Genomic DNA, 9,923 nt, shown 5'->3' on the forward strand with positions numbered 1-9,923 from the left:
TTAAAAACAGTATGCAATATACAAACTTTTCAAACTGTGCTATGCTACCCTACTTTGTTGCACATTTAGTTCAACAAGTGCTAACCGGTTATATCGAGAGTGAATAGATATTTCATCCAGGTTAAAGTCGGCATAAAACAGAAGTTGCCGTATATTCGAGTGAAATTGCTTCTAGAACAAGAAAAAATGTAGGGCGGGACTTGATTTTGTCCATTGGGAATTGATTGGACCATTGGATTGTTGTCCGCTATTGCTGCGACCTCGTTTTTATAGTAAAAATACGGCAATATTCCATATAAAAATAGGATGTCAATTATTATTTTGAAAAACATATGTTGCCATGACTTGTTGAATATTTTTTTTACAGTGTAGATGGTTAAGGACATTGCATTGTGGGATACATTTCCATTCAGTGTGTGGAGAATATAGTCGTAGGTCAAACCCAGAAGCCCTCCAGGTCTCCAGTTAATATTCTGCACCTTAAAAGGTGCGAAACGTGGTGTAGTTCCAGCAGCTAATTCAATCGGCCATGTTATCATGCCAAACCGTGACCCTTTGGTTAATAAACTGAAGCTAATTAATAAGCCAAAAGCAGGTGATCTGAAAAATATGCAGCAGGTGGGCGTTTAGCGGAGTCTTTGTGGTGAAGTGGCTCTTCCCGTCATGATGAGATGCATTTGTACTTTATCTCTGTTTGTGCAGTCACGAGCCAGCTGTTAGCAAAGACACATCAAGCGTCTCTAGCTGAATCATCAGGTCACGAAGCATGATTCATCATTTTTGGCTCATGGGTTGCGTCACGTGAGAGGCCTCAGTGCACTTTTTCTTTAAAGGGTCAGTATTTTACACTCTTGTAATTTATATGTTCCCTCAAGTACACCAATAATGTTAGTCGAGGTAACTTGGACCAGATAGGTCGAACTTTACATGGCAGATTTCAAGTTTTGAACGACTGTAAAATCTTGTTCCTTGTTGTTTTGGAATTTTGAAAACGAAATGTTTTGTTCATAAAATCATGCTTAATTATTTCTCCCTCAGTATAAATGAGTCAGTAGTAAACACACAATAGTAAAACCATATTTAATTTTGTATTTATTATGGTTTTACTGCTAATATCCTAGTTAATTCATGGCTACTGTAGTAGTTAATTTTTTGTTACTATGGTTTTACTGCAAATGCTGTAGTAAAACCTTAGTAACTAAAAATTAACCATGGTATTACCTCAGAAACATTCTTGTAGTTACTATGGTAAATCATAGTTAAAACATGGTTAATTTTCATTAGGGTTCATTAGGGTTTCATTCCATAAATTCATTAGATTGAGAATGCAAATGCTAACGCTAATCGATAGCTATCCTTGGTTATTACTGCAGTGCAATCCAGAAGTTGTACACACTTTTTTTTTAAATCGTTTTCTCTATTCTGTGAGTTGAATTATATATAAAATTAGTTGTGATTTCATTGTTCAAGCATAAAACTGTTTCCATTTAAGTATTGATCTTTATTGAGTGCATTACAAGAGGAAAAAAGATTTAATCCATCTCTTTTAATGATCTTCTGTCAGGCGGTCCCATCTGTGCAGTGCTTTTGCCTGCAAATGAATGAGGTTTTGGAGCAGGGTTGAGTAAAGACAGATTACTGAAGATTTGACTGTCTAGTTTGATTTACAACGTGGGACTTTAAGAAGGACGGAAAATTGGAAATGCGTCTTTCTAGGTCTAGTTCTATGAACTCGGGCTGCACAACTTCTGTTTCATACTTCATTGTGTCTGAATTCTTTGTTACTGCAAAGGATGCATTAGTGTAAACCGCCTTCAACTGGCCATACCCGAAATAGACAACAGAAAGGGTAAAGCAACAGTTTAAAGATAATTTAGCTGTGGAAGTTAAAGTTAGCAAAGTATAGCTAACATTAGTAGCCAAACATAGCTAATTTCAACTACTGCTATTAGTAAAGCAACTGATTTGAGAGTATCTTTCTTGTCAAAGTTGAAGTTAGCCAAGTATAGCTAAGTTGCCATCTCTTAATTATGGTAATTATGACATGCGTGAACGTAGCATAAGCTCGTTGTTTTGATTCAGGAAGAACTGTAAAAGGCGGCTGCAGTTTGTTTTTGGCAGGTGGGCAGAGGTATGGAAATACATTATGTTGACACTGACAGGCAGGACATCCTATCATTCGAACAGAATGTAATGATTGGACAAACATTTATTTGGTCCTGAGACTTCCATAGAAGATATATGTAATTTTTTTTGGTTTTATTTATTTAATTATTGGTTAATATCAGGATTTGAAGAGAGTTTTTACCGTTTTAACCAGTATAACAAAGTGCGTATGAAAAACATTGCCTGCCCTACCTTTAATATCGTTTTCATCTTGAATTGATATATTGTGCATTTCTTTGCAAATTGTCCTCTGACGAATAATACTCGTTTGCAGCTGACACCGCGAAACATTAGTTTGTACCCTTGCAGATACGAGCCCATTAGAGGCGTTGGGACTCTGTGAACTTACTCAACAGGAACATTTTAATTTGATATCCTCAGAGCAGGTCAAACCATTTTTTGGCGTTCATTTTTAAGCTTGTTTTGCCTGTTTTTTGCCTGCACGACTATTCCAATAATTAGTCTTAAGGAAGCCCTGTTTAATTAAGACTGGTTTTGGGGTCACCTGACCCTGGTTGGATGAATTTAAGCGATGTTTACATGAGACACATTATCTGCAGAAACTGAAATGTTAATTTCCACAATATTCATGTATTTAAGTGTTCTTTGGAGTATCATTAGATGTTTTGGCCTTGGAGACTAAGGCAAAGTATTTTTTCTCTTCAGGAGGAAAGCTACTTTATGAATTATATCCATATTATCCTATTATAACAGATACACCGATTTGCTCATTCAACCCCTAATATTTAATTTTCCGATAATATGTTTTCACGGTCTGCCCTGTGGTTTCATTTGACGTGCCTCCTGATGTTAAATTTTAATTTGGATACAAAACAGCTTGTGTTTAATTATACATTGTTTTTATCAGCTTGTATTTGTCTCATAAATGGGACTGTGTGTGTGTTTTGCGCAGTGAAATTGCGACCGCAGTTGAACTGCGGAGACTGCTGCATCTATTTTTAGCTTTAATTGTAAATATTAAGCAAAAGGCGGCCGTACACAACTGGAGGAGATTAGACGGGGAGTCGTTTTTAAAAACATTTTTTTGCATGTTTGTCGTGCGGCGTCGTAAATGGTGTTTGTTGGGAACGTTTCCTCCCGAGGGACTGCAAAAGAAAACTCATTTTAGTGTTTTGTTTTCTTGTTGTAAATGTATCAGTATATTTCCAAAGAATAGGGAGTTACTAACATTTTCCATACGGAGCCAATTCTCTAGGTATTTGCAAGGGTTAAGAAGCACTTAAATGCTAAATGTATCCAAATTGAGTCTAAATGATTCAGACTGAAGGTCTAGTCTTAAATGTTAAATGAGTTAACGAAGGAACCGTTATGTTAGGAATAAATGCTAAGGGTCTGATGTGATCCTCAGCCGGGCCCTGCAGTTTGTGTGTGTGTGAGTGAGAGAGAGAGAGATACAGTTTCGGTGTCATGGTGGTTTCATATGAATGTATGTAACATTCAATCACCATTTTTTTCCCCAGTTAAATGGTAGTGTCTGTGAGGAATTTCACAGATATCCAACCTACCTTGTGCAGGGGAAATGGGGGTTAAACAAGTTCGAGAATCAAAAGTAGTTTGATTTGTCAAATCATTTTTTTATTTAAATAGATTTTTTTTTTAAATTGATTCAATTTGTATTTTATTTTTAATACTTTATTTAAATTAGTATTATTTATTTTAATTATTATTATATTTATTATTGTAATATTTTTATTTAAATTATTTTATTTTCATTTGTTGTTGTTGAAATATTTTTATTTAAATGGTTTTATTTATTTTTTAAATCTAATTTTAATTTTTAAACCTTATTAAATATTAAACCTTGTATGTAACCACACATGAGAGCTATGTTTCAAAATAACAACATAATTCAGTAATTCAACATAATTCAATTAGGCAAACATTTGTTTCCTGCATAGTTTGTAAAGAAAATGTCCTGTCAGTACTTGTTCTAGCTCATGTTTTTTTTTTTTTGTGCACATATGTGGGCTCTTATCGCAGCAGGTGGTGTTTTATTGTGTGTGAGTTTTTACCGTGTCTCAGAGGTCAGTGAGAAACTCCATATATCAAATATGTTTGGTAGCACTTCCTGTGTTGTTCAATCAGATTTTTTCAGCTGTAAGCGATCCCAACTTTTGTCTTTAGTAACTCATTTGTCTTTTTTTTCTACATCAGTATTTCTTCAGCTATCGTTTAACGTCTGGTCCATATACAGATCCTCTAGTCTGAATGAAAGAGACTGTTCTAGGACTTCCTGTTCCTTTTCAGCACAGTGAAGCACAACACAAAATGCACATACTAACATCCAGTACATGATGTGAAACTGGCTGTCTCTTATTTTAGGCCTAACGAGCTTACGCAAGGTCATGACAGCCAATCATAACTGAAGGTCTTTTGAGGTTTCCTTCTCCTCTGATCTAACTCATGTCACGAAGAACCCAAAATTAACATTTCTCAAATTAGGCTTACAATTCTTCTTTTAAAAAACTTTTTTTTTTCACCTACATATTTGATGCTGATATATGTCTAAAAGAACATGAAAATTAAATCTATGCGTTTTTGAAGGCAAATTAGCGTTAAATTTAAGTTTATTAACTTAAAGGGATAGTTCAAAATTCTGTCATTCATTTCTCACCCTCATGTCGTTCCAAACCCGTAAGACTCTTGTTCATCTTCAGAACACAAATAAAGATCTTTTTGATGAAATTGAGATCTTTCTGTCCCTCCATTGACAGCTATGCAACTGACACTTTGATGCTTCAAAAAGTTCATAAAGAGATTTAAAAAAAAATAAACCATTTGAATTGAGCGGTCTAGTCCAAAATTTATGAAGAGACACAATCGCTTAATATGATGAACAGATTGAATTTAGGCTTTTATTCACATATACACATTCATACGGTAAACGGAAGCTCAAGCATGTTCACTTGACGTGTGAGAACCAATGAAGTACATTCCCGTGTTACGCAGCACGTTTGAGCTTCCTCAAGAACCAATTAGGTTTGTTCCCATGTAACTGGTCCTACTCAGGATTCAAACCAAGGACACTACAGACCACAGCCGCTCGCCCGCCCCTCGAGGCCAGTGGAGTGAGGTTAACACACTCAGCTCTTACTGGCCTACGTCCAGGGCCGGCGCTAGCTATAGGCAGAGCAGGCGATTGCCTAGGGCCCCGGGCTTTGAGGAGGGGCCTCCATAACCGTAACATCCCCTAGATAGTCCACCAGACGGGCAGAAATACTAGCCTCATTGTTCCTTGGATATTGTTGAATTGTCACTCATCAGCAGTTAAACCAATTAATGTTTCCGTTTCAAAGCGGGTGCCGGCTTCTGAAAGTGTGTGTAACGGACGCATCCATCAGGTGCTGCGAAGCAAAAGCCTAAATAGGCACGCAAAGAAGCACAGCTCGTAATGCAGGTGTGTGCGTTGTCGTCATCTATTTTGCAGGGATTGCAATATATTCTAAATATAAACTTGTACTGTAGATTAGCGTCATTTCTGGGAAAACGATTCACCGCTTTATTGCGTGTTTAAAAGAGCGCGAGCGTCATTAACGTGCCCAGACGCGACGCTTTGAATTTGCGCGTACAATGAATAACATCGCGTCGGGAGCTGACTAAAAACGCTACAAAAGTAAAAGACAAGACGTTTGTATTCAAAGTTAAAAAGCCAACACACTACAACATTTTTAAATAGACAGTGTAGAGAAAGAATTCTCTGATAACCGAGGCACTCCTTAATTAAAATGTCTTTATTGCAAAAATTACATGTCCTAAACGGACAACTTTAAAACATCCACGCGTAGCGGCATGGAGCCTTCTTCAGGGCATAGTGTGGGCATACATACATTAGTACATACCATATGCCTATGGTAAAAAGTCTGGACCAATAACTATTTGTAATGTTTTTGAAAGAAGTTCTTTATTATGCTCTACAAGTCGGCATTTATTTGATCAAAAATACAGAAAAAAACAGGAATATTCAGGAAGGATGTGTTAAATATATAAAAAGTGATAGTGAAGACTTTTTTAAAACAACTTTTTAATAATCAAAAAAAATCCTGAAAAAAAGTGTCACAGGTTATAAAATAAATATTAAGCACCATTTCTAACATTTGATAATAAATCATAATATTATAAAGTTTTCTGAAGGATCACGTGACACTAAATTCAGCTTTGCATCACAGAAATATATTTTAAAGTATAGGAAAATAGGAAAACCGTTATTTAAAATTTTAATAATATTTCACTATATATTATTTTTTTTGAATTTTTGATCAAATAAATCCAGGCTTGATGAGCATAAGAGACTTTTTTCAAAAACATTAAAAATAGTATAATGTGTCCAAACTTATGTACTGTGTAAGTAAAAATATACAACATTTAAAATTAAATGTTGTATAAATTAAAAGGTTTGGAATCATATTTGTTTCAAGAGTTTTTTATTGGGGGTGGGGGGCCTCCAACATGAATATTGCCTAGGGCCTCCAAATGTCTAGAACCGGCCCATACGTCCATTACACTCACAAGCAGGTTCGGTTGAGCTTCTGTTTCACTGCATGAAAAGTGGGATTTTCGTCCCCGTAAACGGCCAGAAATCTCCATAATTTTCGTCAGTTAACGACAATTTACAGCATGTGAATGTCGCGTTCGTCTGTGCCACATATTGACGGAAACGAACCATGACGTATTTGGAGAGCTCGCGGGAGGTGCGAATGGCTCTAATTAGCATATGAATAGCAGCGCCCGCGCCTTGCCAGAGAATGGCTTGAATTTCCTCACTCAGTATTGGTTGAACCACTACATTTAAACAAGAAAAATCACTCGTGATTGGTTGGCAGCTCTGTTACTATTGGTCACCCTGCCTCATTATAAATTTAAACCCCAAAATTATAATAATTATATATATAAAATTATTTATATTTAATTATAATTATTTATATATAAATAAATTCATATCATATGCTAATGAATTTGAGGAAAATAAATTGCCAGGGACATGCTGTTTATTCAAAGAAAGAGCTTTATTTGCACAAACACACAAACTATACAAACATATGAGATCTGCCCACACAACAAATTGGAAGCTCACGAGAAGCCCAAAATCCTACAGCACCATGAAGTGTCTGTTTTCAGCTTTGGAGCTGTAGGTAATTCTGTCCGAATTTGGTCCATTTTGCAGTCGTCTGTGGTGCGTTGCCCTGTATTTTGGCATCGCGTCTAATCTAGACTGCAGTGTGGCACAGAGTTCTGTGAGCTCCTGGCTGCGAAAAGACGGAGGTCGCACAATCCATCCAGACACCCCGCCAACGATGCCGTCTTCCTCATCAGACATTAGGTCTATGGTAGGGCTTAGGTCTATTAGGTCAAATTTGTGTTCCTTGATCAATGTTTAAATGTGAATAAAAGCCTAAATTCAATCAGTTCATCATATTGAGCGATTGAGTCTCTTGAGAAAATTTGGACTTAACCGCTCAATTCATATGGATTAGTTTTAAGATCTCTTTAGTGGGGCAGTATCTCTTTATCTCTATAGTGGGGCAGTTGTGGCCTAATGGTTAGAGAGTCAGACTGGTAACCCAAGGGTTGCGGGTTCAATTCTAAATACTGGCAGGTTGAGTTGATGAGTTACTGGCAAATGACTTGAGCAAGGCCCTAACCCCAATCAGTCCCCGGGCTCCGGGTGTGCGTATACATGGTTTGCAGTGTGTGTTCACTACTCACTACTCCTAAAGGTAGGGACACGCCAAACTGACGCCAATGAACTAGTGCTGATGAAAGCCGACTGTGTTGTCGCCTCGCGTCGCCTGCGTCAGGGGAAAAAAAGCTGCACTTGAAGAACACGTCGAGAGAACTAGAGAACTACGTTCTGCGTGTAAATAATACAACTGTCTATTTCTGCAGATATATTCGTCATTCAAAAAGGGAAGCAGGTTGCAGATAGACAAACCGTAAACAAAGCAGTGTGTGCTTTCCGTTTTGAATATCAATCCTGCTAAACACTTTCTTTATTTATTCCACTCCGCTCGTGTTAATATTGAAATATTCGCCAGGGAACACTTAGGTAAGACTCAGATAAGCTATCTGTACCGTTTTGACTTCTTTGCTCGCTGTTTTGCTATTATTTCCTCGTTCACTAAGCTGAACAGCCAATCAGAGTTCCCTCTTTCACCGACGGCGTCCAACTAGAGCCAACGTTGTGGAACACACCGGAAAAACTACGTCGGCCGGCGCTCAAAAACGCCAAGACGTTGCCCGACGGCCGATCGTCGGCTTGGTGTGTCCCGGGCTTTATGTGTGCGCAGAGGACAAATTCAATACTTTTACTTCACATGTCACTATTTTTATAAACTTTTTAAAGCGTCAAAGTGGTAGTTGCGTAGCTGTCAATGGAGGGGCAGAATGCTCTCCAACTTCATCAAAAAGATCTTCATTTATGTTTCGAAGATTAATGAAAGTCTTACAGGTTTGTGACAACATGAGGGTGAGGAATTAATGGCAGAATTTTCATTTATCCCTTTAACTGTGACAAATTTGTCCACATTAAAAAGCAAAAGTGCTGGGTGGCACAATTAAAATTACAGTTAAGGAGCAGGATTTTGAATCAATAAGATTTGGGTGGGCGGAGCTTCACAGCATGACAAACGCGACACAAAAGGAAAGAGAGTTTGGCTTTGATACATCTGGTAGATTTTGTCATATACAGAATACAAAGAGCGACACTATGTTTGTGATGATATTTTGTTTTCTTTGGGAGTATCTGTTTATTTGTGTTTGTTTCCTTAAAAAGTCTGGATCACTCTCTCTAAATGTTCTAATTTATTAGACATCAGCTTGAGGACGCAGGAAGTTCACCCTGTGTTTACACTGAGGTTACAGCGCCGTCTTCTGGCAGCATTTAGCTAGTGCGTTTAAGATTTCAACACATTCAAACCACCTCTTAAAGCAGTGGTTCTCAACCTTTTTTGGGCCAGCGCCCCCTATCCAATATCCAGGTCCCCGACCGCCCCCCACCCCCAAACTAATGAGCGAGCAGGAACGAGTAACAGATGAAATAAGTACAAAATTGTCATTTATTAATACAATCGAACTATACTCCACAGCGATTAATCCAAAAAACAAGCTATAAACTGCATTGAATAGCAATAGCAGTGTTTCTCACAGGATTTTTGGTAAATCTGTGGTGGGTGAACCTCGGGCCTTCTAGGGGGGTTCGGGGGGCAAGCCCCCCGTAAGAAAAATGTGTGCATTTTAATGTTAAATGCATCAATCTGGTGCACTTTGAGAGTTCAAAATTAAAAGCTCCAACCCATATTCAGTGTGCAAATTAAACAAAGAAAAATTCAAACCTCTTTTAGTTGTGTTTGTCTACATTACACTACTACATAATAATAGTTATATTATATTAATCCCATGACATAAATAGCCATATATTATAAAACAAATGCACTGAAAAATAAAGGACAGTCATTAAAGCGGTAATGTTTGCACGTAGATTTTATTAGCATTTAGGAGAGTATTGCAAGAAGCTGCTTACATTAACCTTACTTAAAAATAAATATACAATCATGATTTTTCATGAAAAATTATGTTAAAATTGTAGGCCTAAAATACCTTGGTATCAGGTATAATTAATACAATTACAATTAATGTGGTTTGTCGTGATTAATTTGTTTTCATAATCAGTAAAAAGAAAAATCTTCTAACAAGAATAAACACACGAACAATTCAATTATTATTGTATTATTAATTGTTTT

The sequence above is a fragment of the Rhinichthys klamathensis genome, unplaced genomic scaffold (genome assembly GCF_029890125.1).
Source record: "Rhinichthys klamathensis goyatoka isolate OS25496 unplaced genomic scaffold, OSU_Roscu_1.1 h1tg000241l_1, whole genome shotgun sequence".
NCBI classification, from domain to species: domain Eukaryota; kingdom Metazoa; phylum Chordata; class Actinopteri; order Cypriniformes; family Leuciscidae; genus Rhinichthys; species Rhinichthys klamathensis.